Genomic DNA, 17,255 nt, shown 5'->3' on the forward strand with positions numbered 1-17,255 from the left:
AAACATTTAAAATTAAAAGACATTAAATAAATTTAAAAATATTATAAATAATAATTAAATTAAATTTTAATATTTTCTTTAAACTTATAGTACTCACTATTATATTGTAAAAATTATGTATATGTATGAAAAAAATTATATTTAAAAAATTTATTTTTAACTATTATATATATTTATAATAAATTAATATTTTTATATTTATTTTATTAATATAATAAATTAATATATATCTGTATTTATTATTTATATTAATCTATTAAATACCTAAAATTTATCAACTATAATTATTTATGAGCTTCTAATTATAATCAACGATCAGCAATATTAATAGAAATATTAATTTAAACTATTTATTTTATATAAACAAGTATTTTTTTAATATCATAACTAAATAATAAAAAATAAATTATTATATTTAAAAAAAATATATTTTTCATATGCTAATTATTTTTCACAAAGTAAATAGAGTCCTAATATTAGAAATTCTCCTTAGTTATGCTAACTCTAAAATACACGAATCATCTTGTGCATAAAAAAACATTTTTTATCTAATTGAGAATAGCGTGAGAAAAAAAAATTTTTTTCCGAAATGGACTATAATTTTAAATCATACACTAATTCTTAGTTTTATCATTTTGAAGATTTGATTATTTTATTTAATTTTATTCACATTTATTTTCTCAAAAGTAAAATCACCAGAAAGTTTGTACATAATTTACCTCGTCTATATAAACATGAGCAAAATGCCAAAATGGTAGGGATGAGTATAAAATCAACCATGTTATTAGAACTCTACTATTTTTCAATAAAAAGCCTCAATTTATTTGTTGAAAAAGTTATTTTTAAAAAATTGTTATTCAAATTTTATTTTAAACTAATATATTTTAATAAGAGCAATGGTGATGTTAAGCAGATCCTTTCTTGGCCCATGGTAGCATTACCTTAATGGACCTATGCCTTGGACCCGGCAATTGTTTTCCCAGTGAAGCTCACGCCTGTGTCTGTTTATCGATTTGCGTTTCTTCCCAGCAGGCTGCGTTTGTTGCATCACACCTCCCAAATGCACTGCAATATACTTACCGCCGTAATTATATTTATTAATAATTTTTAATATAAAAATGAGATATTCTCATTTTCTGAATGTACTAGAGTAATTTTCATGAATTCTCTACTTACTGTCATCTGAATCGAGTTGAGATGTTTGGAAACTGAAAATGCCGAACCCGTGTTCCAACTGTTCCCACATTAAGGGAATTATAATTATTTTATTTTTTATTAATTATTGATGCGGATTGAACAGATAATCTTATAAGTAGCTGGGCTGGGCTGGGCTGGGCTAGCCATCAATGGATGTCTCTTGCCAGTTGGATCAGGCCTTCTGTGTTGCCACGTGGGCTACTCCATTGTTGGTATTTAGCTCTTCAAACTGTTCTTTATTGTATTTCTTTAAAAAAAATTGAAATTCATTTCTCTTACAATTATATATTTTACTTAATTTCTAATTTGTTAAAATAAATTATTTTCTAAATTAAATTTTAAATACAAACTAAGGAAATTACATCACACGTACTGCGGTTAGCGGCGACATTACATAGAGAACTTAAAAGTCACTACACGTTGCTGCCTCTCATTGGTGACTTTATCCACGTTTTAAGACGGACCAGGAATTTAAACTTTATGGTTTCCAGCAAATAAATAACGACGACTCAGGGAAAGCTAGGAAATGCCACATAAATTATAAGGTCGAAAACATTTGTGACGAAAAAAGAAAAGCGAATATATGACACGTGTCGCAATTTGAATAGCTCAAAAGAAAAAGCATGCAAAAAGTTGAATCCAAATTGAGTTATGTAAATAAAAAGATACTGGGAAATTTATGGCAAATTATTTCTTATTTTAATTGTACTTTTTTATAGACTGAATTTTTTTTCATATTTCTAATAAAATTGTTTTATAATATTATTATTAGATTTAATTTAATACAATTTTAATTAATATATTAAAATAATATTTTATCAATATCAGTTTAAGCAGCCAACTTTAACACATTATTTTTTAAGATTATTTGCAATAACTTAAAACAAACTATCCAAAATAATTATTCCTTGTGTTTTGTGAAAATGAAAATGAATTTGAATATTAAATATCAAATTCTCTTTATATCTAAATAAAATTAATGCATGAGATTATAAATAATTATAAGAAATAAAATTGTAAATAATTAATTAAATCCCTAAACAATGCATTTCAAGTTTTGTATTCTTGAAATTTAGAAATAAGGATTTTCCTATTTTGAATGCATTTGAATTTTTATTTGAAAGAAAAAAATGAAAATTGTTGAAAGCAAGTATAAGAGAAAATCTGATGGTATTTAATTTAACGATATTAAATTATACTCGCTAGATTCATTTCAGAATTATTTATAATATTAAAAGCATTAATTAATATTTTTTATTCTCATCTCTATAAAATAAAAAAATTATATAATCTTTTCAAAAACTTTTACTACTTTTTCTATATTTCTTTTAATGTTCTCACTCTTTTGTGATAAATTAATAAATAGAGAATATTAAAATTGAAATAATTAGTGATAAACAGTAATTTAATCAAATTAAAGATTATTCTGTTATAAATATTGTGATTTAATTACTTTATTGAACTATAATAAATAATAATCTTATTTAATTTTTTTAATAATAATTAAAAATAAATTTGATATTTTTAGGCTCTATTATATAGTTTAGGGGGATATTTAGCCAAAACTTCTCTAACATTTGAGATTTGTTTATTCGTGAAAAGTACTTTGTACATGGGACAACAAAAGTAGCTCGTGCATGGGAAAATGTTGTTTGTAAATATCTCATGCGAAAAAAACATTCTCTATCAAAAATATTTTTAAATAAAACAACTTATTTTTATTATTTAGTTTTATTTTTTAAAATATTAATAAATTTAAAATTTTTTAAATTGGCTCTCTCTTTAACATAAGTAATTTTTCTAGAAAAAAGTTACTTTTTTTTCGTCTGATTGATAAAATAATTTTTTATAAATAACTTGTAAAATAATATTATTTTAAATATACTCTACTGCCGTTTATTTTATAAAAAAAAATCCATGAAGAAGAATAATTTTCTGGTGAAATATGTTTTTCAAAGGAAAAAAATTATCGAGAAAATAATTCATATATTTTTTTTTTCTGTTGTAATGTGAAAAGCTAGTAACTTGTATATAAAAAAGTCTAACTGTGTTAATTAAGAGTTCTAAAATTTCATAATACGAGTATTTTTTTTTAAATAACATTTTTTAAAAAAGCGTGATCTTTGATTTGAATAAAAAAAATATTTTCCACTCTCTAGCGTTTCTAAGCAGACAATTGTTATCATACAAAGAAAATAGTTTTATGCAAAACACACGGAGCACAGAAAGCTCTTAATAAATAAATAATTCAGTTTAAAAATCATAGTCTGTTATTAATATATACCAAAACTAAATGTAATTTTAAATTCATATTCGACTATAAATAAATTTATATTATATTTATATTGAATGAGGGATGAAATCAAGAGGGCTAGACTTGAAGAAAAGCTAAATTCCAAGGCACTAACTTCTGCATGCATACTAATTCTTTACTTAAGTGCTACATTTTTCTAATAGGCTAAATATATAATTTAATTTTTTATATTTAAATTTAGTTGGCATCTTAATTTTTTACATTTAACAATTTATAAAGTTTAATTATTTAAATTTTATGTTTTATAAAATATAATTATTACATTTTATGACGTATAATTATTTAACTTATGAAATTTAAGAATGCGTGCAAGTTACTAACTCTCAGAAATTAATAATAAAAGAGTTTGTAGTGTCAGCTAAACTTTTATATAAACATTAAGAGCCTTTCAATTCAATTATTTAATATTTTTAAGAACATATATAATTTATCATTCTTATTATAAAAAATAAATAAAAGTATATAATACATATAATTTTCGAATTGCCCAAATTCATGAATGTGTTTACGAACATTGAAAGCATTATAAATTTATTTTTAATATTTATTCTAATATTAAAAATAAAATTATAACAATAAATCTATGTGTAAAAAAGGTTAATAGTATTGGTAAATTTTTTTTTTATTCTTCTGATTTAAAACGTTAAGAATGTGGAGAACATTGTATTATAACATAATTTCCGTGAAAACCAATGAAGCATATGTAATTCGTATGTCCTCTTATCTTTCTTTTATTATTTATTTTAATTAATAGTTATTCTATATTAAACTGGATACTATCCGTTTATTTTATTAATTATACGAAAAATAATGAAAATATACTTAAAAATTATTAAATTTCTTTATCATTTTAAAAATTAAAATAAATTATCACCTGATTTATAAAATCAATTATTTAATTGATATACTGACTTATTAAATTAAGAAAAATGTTAGTTTGCTAAATTAAATATAAGGCAGGTAAAAGAATATAATAGTAAATTATTAAATTTTACAGATTAGAGGATTTATATATATATATCATGTTTTTAAATACATTTCAATGCTTTTTTTTTTAAAACATGATTGAAATGGGCAAAGAGGGTAAACATAGAAAAAATGTAAATGCAGCCAAATTAAATCAATCAAATTAAATTTTAGATTAAATCAATCAAATCAAAATTTAAATCTAAAACTAAATAAAATCATCAAATCAAATAATTTCAATCTAAGTACCTTAGAAGCAGAACCGCCAAAAGCAACATAAATCACCGAGGACCAATTCATTCATCGTTGCCAACAAAAAAAGCTTTTTCAATTTTTTTTATCTTTAATATATATATATAGAAATGGGACTCCCAACTTGAAATTTCCCAAGACTACTATCAATTAGGGAAGACCCATCAATATTTTTTTATTTATTTTAACGCTCTAAAATTATATATTTAAATTCAGAAATGCATTTATATATAAGTTTTCAATTATTAATCAATTTAGGGTGGAATTTAATTGTGGGGATACTTCCGTCATTCTAATACTACACAATGGCATTCTAGACATTTAATTTGAACAGTAGGGGCATTTTAGAATCACTAACCATATATATTTGAAGAGCATCGGTTATCCTTATTCCTCTCTTCCTCCTCTGTGAATCAGTTTGATTTTCTCTCCCTCTGTCTCTCCGTTTCCACTCTTCCTTCTCTCTTTTCCACTCTCTGTCTCCAAACTCCATCGCTGCTCCGCCGGTTCTAGTGGTGGCGAGGCTTTTTAAATACGTTTTCATGCAACTGATCCGGCTAGGAGTAGTCGGGTGCCGGTCGCCGTTGGTCCTCTTAAAGGATTCGCTTCTTAATTAAATTTCAACCAGAGAGCATCTGCTTTTCCTTTTCTGATTTGGCTTGCTTAATTTTTGGTTGGGAAGTTGTGCTTTTACGGTTTTGGCCTTTGTACTTGGCGGTTTTTACCATTTTACTTTAATCAAGCAAGCTGTTGAGTCATCCCATCTCTCTCTCTTTCTCTCCCCATTTTGGACGTTTTAGCTCACTTCTCGATAAAGATGATTTGACACCTTTACCCGAATAAAACTCTGTTTGACGCTTTTGTCCTACAATTAACTGTGCTTTAACGGTTTTACCCCTGAGTTTTTTATAAAAACCTTTTGCATTTGACGTGGCATGTTTTAACTTTGAAGATGAGCTCTCATCACCACAGGATTTTGACACCTGGCGCTTCCAGGAAGCGCAAAGAGCGAGAGGCATTTTATCCAACGAAGTCGTTACCTTCGGCTCAGCTCTCACCTAAGCCGGCTTTAAAAGCTAATGAGGAGTCCGTTTCTTCTAATGGGTTGCTGGCCGGGTACCTGGCGTACGAGTTTTTGACAAAAGGCACTTTATTGGGGCAACGTTTCGATCCGGCTCGTGCTGAGGCGGTGCCTTTGGCCGGCGGCTCTATCCAGTCTAAGAGAGGGAAGGCTGGATTGAAGAAAGAGAACAACAAGAGTTATGCTGAGGTGGCAAGCATATTGAGGACCAATGGGGCTCACATCCCTGGGATCGTTAACCCTACTCAACTAGCTAGGTGGATCCAGCAGTGACTGTATGCTTGGCGGTATCTAATTGGAGGATTGAAATCAGTCCATATAACAACATGGTGGGTACTCAAGTGCTTGATTATTTCTCTCCCTCGAGGTGGTGAGTTCATCTCATTACCTAAAATAGGATGGAAATTGGGAGCCATTACTGTCTCTCGTTCTCTCTTTCACTCTCTGAAAACAGCTGAACTTTGCTTTCTCTCTGTTTTAATGTTTTTTGTTCTTTTGTTTTTACGTGGAAGAAGCATTGTTGAGTTGAGTTGATGTGTTTAATTAGCTTCTTAATGAATTCAAACCGATGTCCATAATAACTATTTAGATGCTAGTTCTTTTAATTAATTCTTGCTTTCCCTTAAATTAAGATGGTGTGAGTACGGTGGAGATAACTTTAATGTGTATGAATGCTTGCATGCAGATTGCAGATGCTTTGTGTTGGCCTGTAACTAAAAGTGAATGGTTATGTGAAAATGCTTACGATTTGTGTGGTATGATAGGGGGGGGGGGGGGGGGGACATGTGGGTCATTGATCAATGCACGCTTTGAGCTATCACTAATCCATGTCGTGCATGCATGTTTTTGAATGTGTGTATATCTGTTTGAGAATTGGGGAGATGATGATGAATGCTTGAGATTAAGTCATTGAGAGTGAGTACGTCGACCCATGAATTATTTTGTTGGGTTAAATGGGGTGGAGTTTTTATATGCATGAATGAATATCAATCTAGATTTCATATGCATGCATTTTTAACACTTCTCCAGTTATTATGCATAAAAAACTTGAGATGTGATTATGCTGGATGGAAAGTAAGGAACCTTCCTTTTTTGTTGTGGCCTAATTACGTATTATAAATCCTTAAGAAAGAATTTCTTCTTAAGCAAGCAAGTCTGTCTTTTCTTGAAACCCGTTGCTGGAGGTAATATATTGCAAGGGACAGAAGTTTCCTTGGGTTTTCGCATTCTCGCAGGGTCATTCACTCGCGTTGTGGTGGACAGAAGAAAGTATGGAAGTGGAAAATCTGATTAGATACAAATTCTCTCTCCACCTGAATATTTATTAAAAATATTTTTGATGGAAATAAAATAATATTTATAATTAATGGACTTAAAATACATTTAAACTCGGGGAGAGAGTATAGGTACTTACTAGCATTCATATTATCCCCACATTACATCGATCCAGAGGCTAATGAATTAATTATAGCTGGTGGAAGGCGTTAGAGTATTAGTTTGATGTGTAATAGTGTGGCATATTGAACCACCACATTGATGAACATGCTATCATCTTAATTGGCTTCAACTTTGTTACCTATGGGAATCTAGTTGCAATCGAAACTCATGATTTTATATGGTAACCAAAGCTATTTATTTTATTATTATTATCGACAGACAGAATGAATCCCACCCACAACCACTTGTCAGTGTTCCCCTTAAAATAACACATTATAATATTCCAAATATAATTACCGTTTCAAACTCCAAAATTTGTACGTTTAACTGCATACCATCAATCTACAGTCTACAATCAACGGCTAAAATTTCTAAAAATTGAAAAAAAAAACTTTATAATAAATAAATCTCCATTAAACAAAAGCAAAACAAAGGAAACCTGCTTGGGGATTATGACTTTGTTTTGATATATAATTAAGGACCTTATCGTATGTTTCAGTGTGATTAAACAAATTAGAGACAATAACTAGTTGTGTCAGTTTAACTCTTCAAATTCAAGCTGCCTTTTCTTTTTAGTAAAAGAAAGTAATTAAAACTCACTGTCTGTCCCAAATTTATTATATCGATAGTATTATGATATGTTTTATGGAATTCAGTAATCTCGTATTTTGCCATTATTTTATAAAAATGAATTTACAAGTTGCTTTACTTTGATAGAAAGATACAAGATTTTTATTGTTAACAATATATAATAGCTAGGTATTTTAAAAAGAACATCAATTTGAAATTTAACAAGATTGGTTTAGTGGGTAAAAAAGTGAGCTTTTCATTTTATCCATCAAACCTTTAAAAATATGTTAAGAGAGTGTGAAATGTGCTCATACAATCATCCAGAAAGCAGAAATAAACAAATAAATAAACATTCATATGTCAACGTAGACAATCAAATTAGGATAGCCCTTCCTCATAGTCATTTAAAGGGAGGTGTGAGAGTGATTTATTATCTAAATGTTGACAAATCCCATTCCCCAATGTAGACTTTTATGGTTAAATCCGGAAAACATTTACTACTGTCACTTTTTAAATGATTATCTGACATTTTTTATTTTATTAAAGGAAATAATTTATTATATTTTTTATTAATAAAATAAAAAATATTAGATATAAAAAATAAGTTTCTCAACCATTTCTTCTCTCGTAATAACCTATTTTGTATACACAGTTAAATATTAACTTTCAATATACACAAAGGACGTCATATAAATTGATGCTAACCTGTTTCAAAAAAATAATAATTGTATTAATAAACTCGGTTCATAGTTCTGAATTCAGGTTGAATAGAGTTCCTCCAACTTTGGATTAAGAAAGAAGTTCGATTTGGTCTCATTTATTTATTTATTTAAATTTTATTTTATACGAGCAGTTAGAGTAATATTATAATAAATTTATTTTATAGAAATATCAATTTTAAAATTTAAAAAAAATTTACAATTATTTCAATTGAGAACTCTTTATAAGATAATTTGATAAACATACTTTTCATGTATCTGTCTAAATCTCTACACAAGATAATTTGACAAACATACTCATCTTTTTTCTATCCCTCAAGCATAAATCATATTAATACTTTATAAACACAATTAATATTTTATATATATAAATTTATAAACATATTATTTTCAACGCTATAACTATATAATCAATGAAAATAAATTATTATTTTTTATAATTTTTTTTATGTTTTCTAATTATTTTCTTTACAAAATATTTTCTAATTATCAATGAGCTTAAATTTTATAAAATTAACTAAGCTGAGCTAATTAAACTTAAGCTTAACAAAGAATTTAGCTTAAAATAATAAAAATTTGACTTGGGTCACTAAGTGGTTGGTGAGTATCCATCAACAATGCTAGTTTGGAACCCAATATTTATTGGGTGACAACAAAATTTCCATTCTTAATCTATATAGTAATTACAATTCAAATAAGGATTCTGCCAAAAACTAAGAAAATTACATATCTCATACCTCGGCTAGACATGCCAATCAAGATGGACATCCTCCTATTCCTCTGCCAAAAAAAAAAATTCCTCTTTGAAATAGATAAAAATTTCGAGGATTGAAATGGTGAATACAAAAACCTTTTCAAATAATGTCATTATGAACAAATAACACCCTATATTTTTCAAAAACCTCATTAAAATGTATTTAAATTTTATTTCTATTAAATTACTTTATTTCCTTTATTTATTGAGCTATTAATATTTATAATTAAGAAATTAAAAAAATACCCTTTAATATATTTACTTGTAAATGTTGCAGTTTGCCCTTTAATTAATATATTTAATTTTAATTACAATTTGTAAGCGTTGTCCAGATGAAATTATAGAAATATTAAAATAGATTGGAATTAAAAAATTTATAAAAAATTAATTCTCTTAATATAACATGAAAGTATTCCATTATTTTTAATTTTTAAAATAATTACTTTAAAAAAATTAAAATCATGCGTGATGTATAAAATTTATTTAAATTATTTTTTTTAAAAAAATAAATCATTATAAATGAAATGTGAAAAGATCTTATAGATATTTCAATATATATCATTTATAGAAATCAACATAAAGTATCAATTTTTAGAAATAAACATAAAAATTTTAAGCTATCGTTGAAAATTGAGACTGCATTTTAAAAAATGACTAAATTGTAAATTTTTAAATTAATAAATATGCCATCTAATCAATTTTTTTTAGTATAATATTTTTAATTACCGCAGTATTGATAATAAAAAATTTAAGTTATAGACAGACTTCATTGAAATTATAATATAGGAAAATTAGGGGGAAATATTTGTAAAATTTTTTATTAATTTTTTAATCATTTTAGCATTTAGAAAAATATAATATAATATATGGATGAGCTTATGAATTAATAAAAATATCTTTAGATATTTAAAATAACTAGTTTTTAATTTATATATATATTTAATAATATAACATTATTATGAGTAAATTCAATTCCTATTTCTATTATAACTTTGATTCTAAAACCAAATATAATTTCTATTTCTATATTTATTTTACTTTCTAAATGTATAATAATCTCTATATATTTGGTTTGGAATTTAAACATTATGATTTTGAGAGTGTTAGGCCTTGGGGTAAGAAAAGTATAGAAAATCATGTAGCTGAGGTTTAATGAGTTTTGGGTTCATAGGCCACAGCCCAATCTTCACTTACTCTATCCGACTGCAAAATCTGGCAGCCTGTCCCATACAAGCCTAAGCTTTTTTAATCTCACCAATTAAGAACAACCTAATTAATTTTCGTGTAAAAAATAAATAAAATTTGAAGTTTGAGTCTCTCTTTATTTAATATGAGAAAAAGAAAAATGAGTTTGCATTAATTTTGAATATTTTTGGGAAAATGAATTTCCATTATAGAAACTCATAAATAAAATAATTGAATGTGGCCGAAGCTCATTATTTCTTCTAAAAGCCAAGCCACCCCTTCCTTCCTTCAAAGGGCTTCTATGAACACTTTGTATTCATCATAATCACGTCATCATCATCTCATTAACATCACCAAATCACAATGTGCAAAACCATTACCAACAATACATTCCACTCATTCCCATTATTGTATTTTCTATACCTATAAATTCAAAAGAATGTCTGCACTATATATTAAATTAAATGCATGATATAATAATAATAATAATAATTCTAATCATATTGATTAATAAATGGGAGAATTGATCAATATTTCTCCACTTCACATATTATTTCAGAAGTTCGTTTTCAGTAGTTAGGTCTTGAGATATTACAGATTTCATAAAGACCCACCAAGAAACTCTTTTATTAGAAGCCACCATTACCAAGACTTTATAAAAATTCTTCGTTATTTAGTGGCCTTCGTTCAGTGGTTTATAAAAGCAGCCACTATATTTCCTACCAAGTGGTCTTGTCTTTACAACGTTAATGCATTTCAATGTTCCCCACTTTAAAAAAAATATTTCAACATAAATATTCTTAATCCACAATTTGTCTATTATTTCAATTGTTTGAAGATAGATATTATCATAAATTTTGGTTTATATTCTGCTGATTTTAATTCATATAAAATTTAAAATTATTCAATTAGCACTAGTTTTCTATAGTAGCAGATTGTGAATATGCATGAAAATTATTGAATATGTCTCCATGATGCTTGGATTGGACAAAGTTGACCAACACATGACCCTTTATCTCTTATAGAGACGTCATCCAGGAAATTAACAGTACATATGCATATATTATGTAATAATTAATTAAATTATAATGGTGAAATATCAAAGGTCATTGTCATCCATGGGAAACCAAAGGCATACCTGAATTTGAACCTTTTAGGGTGTTTGATTAAGAACCCAAAAGAGGAAAAGACATATGCAACTGCCTTCTACTATTCCCTTTCCTTCAAGTACACCTTTCAAAGAACGAGATCTTGCATTAGGGAGGTCTGTTGGCAAGGGCATGATCCTATATTTTCCACTAAATTATAAGGTTAGTATAAGGAAATGAAGCAACTGTAGAACTGAACTGATGACTGTCGCACTAATTAAAGAGTCTGAGAAATTTGATGATTGAGTTGAAGACTCATAGATATGGCCACTAAATGAGGATGACTATATAGAATGTATAAACTTAAATATGATTGGAAAATACAAATAAGAAGAAAGATGGTGGGATCTCTGTATGTATAGCTTTCACTACTACTATTGTTTTTGATAATTTACATATATATTGGAACCAAAGAGAACCCTAGCTTCTGGTTTTTCGTTATTATCAATAATTAATCATTCATATATTCATTCATGTAGTTTACGTCTCTATTCTCATCCACAAAATATTAATAACTTCATACATATATTTTCATTTTTTATCCTATTAAAATATAATCGGTTAAATATTATTAATTTATTATAATTAATTCTATATAAAATCAATTTATTAATTTTCTGATGTTCTGAGATTTAGAGAATAAGATTTATCAGTAGTTGTGTAAGCTTGTGTGGGGTGAAGGTACTATTCCCCTTTATTCCTTTCTTTTTGTCTGTTAGCGATGTCTAACGGTCTCTCAGTTACAGTATCACCTGCCTCTGTCATACAGATCTGTACGTATGAAAGCGTTAAAGACTCTCTTCACATCAGGCGGCCATTTAATTCCCCTGGCGCGCATGTAGACAGGACTGCGAGATGACTGGGTCTATTGTCCTTTCTCCTATCACGTTTCAGGGCCGAGCTCGTGGAAAATAAGCAGAGCTTGCAAATGACCCAGCCCACTTAGCGAGATTGAGTCAGAGCTGAAAAAATTAGACCGGCCTATCAAAGAGGCTTTATAGCCTCGGACCAATACTGCCCTCGCGGATTTAATTTCATACTGGGGTGGTGAAACCCAGCAGTCATCACCTTGAACGGTTGTACAAACAATGTAGGATTTTTTTTTTCATTCACTGATCACTTGCCACCATGTTTTATCTCTCCCTAATTCTGTAAAAATTCAAATAAGTTAATTTTTTTATTAATCTTTTTGTTTGTAATAAAGAAAATTAATTTTTTAGTTTAATATGTTTTTCATTTAAAGAAATAGAATTATATATGATTGTGTAATAAATTACTTAAACTATTTTTTTATGAAATAAATTATTTTAAATGAAACCTTATTAGTAAACTAGAAATCATTAAGATGATTTTTCTTGTGGAGTTTCACACAATTAGATGATATAATTTAAAATTTTAATTACTATTAATAAAATTAATTACACTTTTCATCTCATAAATTTTATTCAATTTACTTTTTCATACATATTAAAAAAATAATTTTTTATTAACATTTTAATTATATTCATTTTAAAATATTAAATTTTATTAAATATTAAAAAATATCTTAAATATTGATTTAAAAAAAATAATTAGAGATCCTTTGCAAATAAGATAAAATTAAATAAGTTATAATAGTTAATATAATGTTAAAGAACGATAATAATTTTAAAATAATAAAAATAAATAAAAATTATGAAATGAAAAAATATTGAATTTTTTATTTTTAAAAATATATTTCTACAATATTTTTAAACCGTTAACTAATTAAACTTTTTATTTATTTTAACTTTTAGTTATGAGTGAAATTACTTAAACATTCTTTAATTAGTATTTCCACTTTCAATTCAGTTGGATTGACCTTAAAATTAAATTAAATTAAATTAAATTAAAAAAAAAATTAGAAAAAAGGGGTATATAACTCTCCCACCCCAAAATTTTCAGTCCTGTAAAACTCAAGAATAGTATGAGTATTAATTAATATAATTAAATCCATAATATGGCGTGTAATGCACCATACCGAATTCAGTAGCATAATCCATTTAAGAGGGCATCACGATTACGAAACCTGTGATTTTGTTTCTTTAGCAAATTAAAATTTTACAAACATGATCCTAATTAAAGGCTAAAGCCAAAATTAATGGGAGGTTACCTAATTAACTTGTGGATAATTCTCCATTAGCAACTTAGTTTGCATTCTAATATATAAATATATAGTTTATAGGTCAATTCTCCATCCATGTGAAACTTAATTTAAATTATAACATATAAATAATTAAATTATTTATGATATGTGGAAACGGCGATATTTTAAAAAATATAAAAGGTATTAAATTTAGAATTTGGGTTTCTTTATTCTTTTATAAATTTATTTATATGATAAATACCTAATTTAACTCAAAATCTTAAAATGTTTATGAGTGATGAAGTCATATTAAGTATTTGTATACTATTTTGTTTTTTGAAAAGTTTTTAAGAAAAATTTATATTAATAAAATTATGATAAATAATATGGAATAATGTTCCAAATAAACAATTGAGTATAACAAGTAGAGTTTCTATTTTAAAGTATGAGCAATTAAAGTTTTCTGTCGATGAACTCAACGAATAAAAATATCAATTTTAAAATTTAATAAAAATTTATAATCTTATAATACTACACCTAATTCAAAAAATTAAAAACAGATAAACGAAGAGTTTGAATCACATAAAAAGAGTATAATATAATACAACCATTAAAGGGTAAGTATTTTGTCGCATAAAGCAAATACTGGGGAAAGCAAAAATTTCCACAAGAGCCGGCGAGCCACTACCTTCCAAGAAGGCAGAAACAGCTTGCTGAAAGATAACTTTGAAATTTTCAACCACAAAACCATATTCAACAAAGTCTTGAACCTGAAACAAAGCTACATCCACTTGACAGAGCCATGCAAAATGGCCTAAACTAGTAGCAGCAGAATGGACCTGAGGGAAAGCATGATCAAAATCAAAGGATGTATGAGACGTGTAGACCACCTCTCTCCACTGATGCCTTGGTATAGCCACCGCGCCGGAACTGCACTCAATTTGTTGTGCCGCTGCCCAATCCGAAACGGAGAGTTTGGCCTCCTCCCATATTTGTCTTGCTGAAGAAATCATTTGGTCCACAATAAATTATTTTTGGATGTCCATATTTTCCATGTAAAGGTCATAGCAAGAGCCCTAAAATCTTTATTTTGAGATATGAGAATCTGGAGTGAAAAATTACAAAAATTAATATACAGCCATTCTATCCCTCCATAAAAGATCAATGACCAATATAAAAGTGAAATAGGCATGCATGAATATATCTATCCCAAAACAATTTAGCTATTTAAATTGAAAAAGAATTGTTAGTATCAAAGCTTGCATCTTCAAATTGAAAATCAAATCCAACTCCATCTAACCCACTTTTCACCATTGTGGGAATTAGTTGTCAGCCTGAGACAGAGAAGCAATTTGACTGCCCCTCACTCATGACAATCCAAATGCTGCTTTTTTCGTGTCATCACATCAATTAGGCCAATTCATCAAAACATTTTTTATTTAAATTTGATATATATATATATATATATATAATTTTTAATATAAAATTAAATTTTTAGGCAACAATAGGGTCATGTCATTTTCACTCCAACAGTAAATATATATCCCTCAAAAGATTAAAGCTGAGCTAGAAATGGTTAAATTCCATTGTATGGAAATAAATGTTGAATACAAGACCCATTAGTGGGAAATGCATATTATTTATATTTATCTTTGCTGCAAAAAGCTACACTTGAATGGAAATGTGACCTAGAAAGGCCTCACACATAGTAATTTAGAATTAATTGATATTATTCTTTCCTGCTGCAGTGGAAAGTGAGCAATCCAATCCATAACCACAACAAAACAACAAGAAACATATGTTGAGGGAGGTATTAACTGAGCATGTCTCTGGCTCTTATGCCTACCACAAGGCCATCTACTACTACAAGGTCTCTGCCACTTTTTAATAATCAGAATTCATAAGTTGTCCTTCTCTCCTTTAGGCCTTTTATCCAATTGGGTACACTGAGTTTTGGCTTCTCCCAACATAAGGGGCACTTTTGAAATCCAACTTGCTCTTAATCTAGACATCTTTTCAGACCCTAACATTAATGTCTGAGTCTCCTACTTCATGGACATTAACCCACGCAGCTTCAGTATCCCATGATGTCCTAAACTCGTTGGCACAGTTTTGTTGCCCTAAATTTTTAACTATGGGTTTTTTTTTTCCACAAAATAATAATAGAAAAATAAAAGAAGCCACTACAAAATTCCCATTAACAAGCTAATCAATGCTGTGGTTATTGTTTCAACGTCATGTAACACTCATATTCTGGGGGAAAAAAGAGAAAGGAAAGCAAGTGTTTGTGTCGTTGGCTCCACAGTAATATATCATCAGCTTCCCACTAAAGCCAGTGTTGGAGTTTCTGACACTGTACAAAACAACTTCTCCACAGTCTACAGGGGCTTACATTAGATCCATTGATCATCCAATTACACCACAGAATTAAATTCTTCCCAGTTGGATATGGAAACTGTTGTGTATATTCTGGAAAAGAATCTATACACGTGTTTCGGTGCACCAAAAAAAAAAGCCAACCCCCTTGTGCTTTAATCTTATGCAATGTATCAGAGATGTGAATTACAGTGCATTTAATGTTTAATTACTTTTTTTTAGGTATTAATCTCTCTAACTCTGATTATATATCTGGGTGGCTGGCTGGCTGGCTGCCACATTTCAAAGATTCTAATTATTTATCCTCCACTCAGTACATCTCTAGCCTTTGTTCACCAATTGTTTTTCATCTTTTATATTACAAAATGAATATTTAATTAATCAAAGAATAAGCTTCAGATTAAGTAACCAATAATACCAAAGAAACACATCGATCGTGGGTATGCCATGCCTAAAAATTCAAGCAATAATGCGTATCCAAGCCTTTTCTTATTCAATTTTGCCAAGTCTCCAAGAAATAGACAAATAAGATAAAAGAGATTAAAATAAATAAATAAAAAAATCATGCATATATATTTTTCATTAAAAATATTTATCTAAATCAAATTTATATAATTAATTATCGTGAAATCTATTATAATCATTGATTAAGATACAATCGTATCGTAAATTTCTCTTGGCATAGATAGCTATTGCTTGTGGAAGATGAGTTAGCACTAATGGGGAGCTTGATGAGCCTGCGTGAGGCCACCCAATTTACCTTTTTTTAATTTTCTTAATTTATTTATTTGGAATATTCTCTGTGTATATTCTTACACTAAAGCATTAAAATAAAATAAAATAAAAGAGATTTTCATATATTTTAATAGGCATTTTGCTCTGATTTCATTTGCCAATTTATAATTTATATAAAAAATGATTACGTGTTCTTTGTACATGCATGTTGTCATTAATAATTGCATAAATGTCACACCATAATTAATTAAAAAAACAATTATATATTTCTTAATTTCATTCCAAAATTTATTTCAGTCATGTTCAACTCAATCATGGCATGAAGTCTATATATATAGTTGACCATCAATAACAATTCATGAATCTTTGTATTAATTTGAACTTGAGTTTTGCAACAACTAGATTCAGAATCTACAC

The sequence above is a fragment of the Manihot esculenta genome, chromosome 3, assembly GCF_001659605.2.
Source record: "Manihot esculenta cultivar AM560-2 chromosome 3, M.esculenta_v8, whole genome shotgun sequence".
In the NCBI taxonomy this organism is placed as follows: Eukaryota; Viridiplantae; Streptophyta; class Magnoliopsida; order Malpighiales; family Euphorbiaceae; genus Manihot; species Manihot esculenta.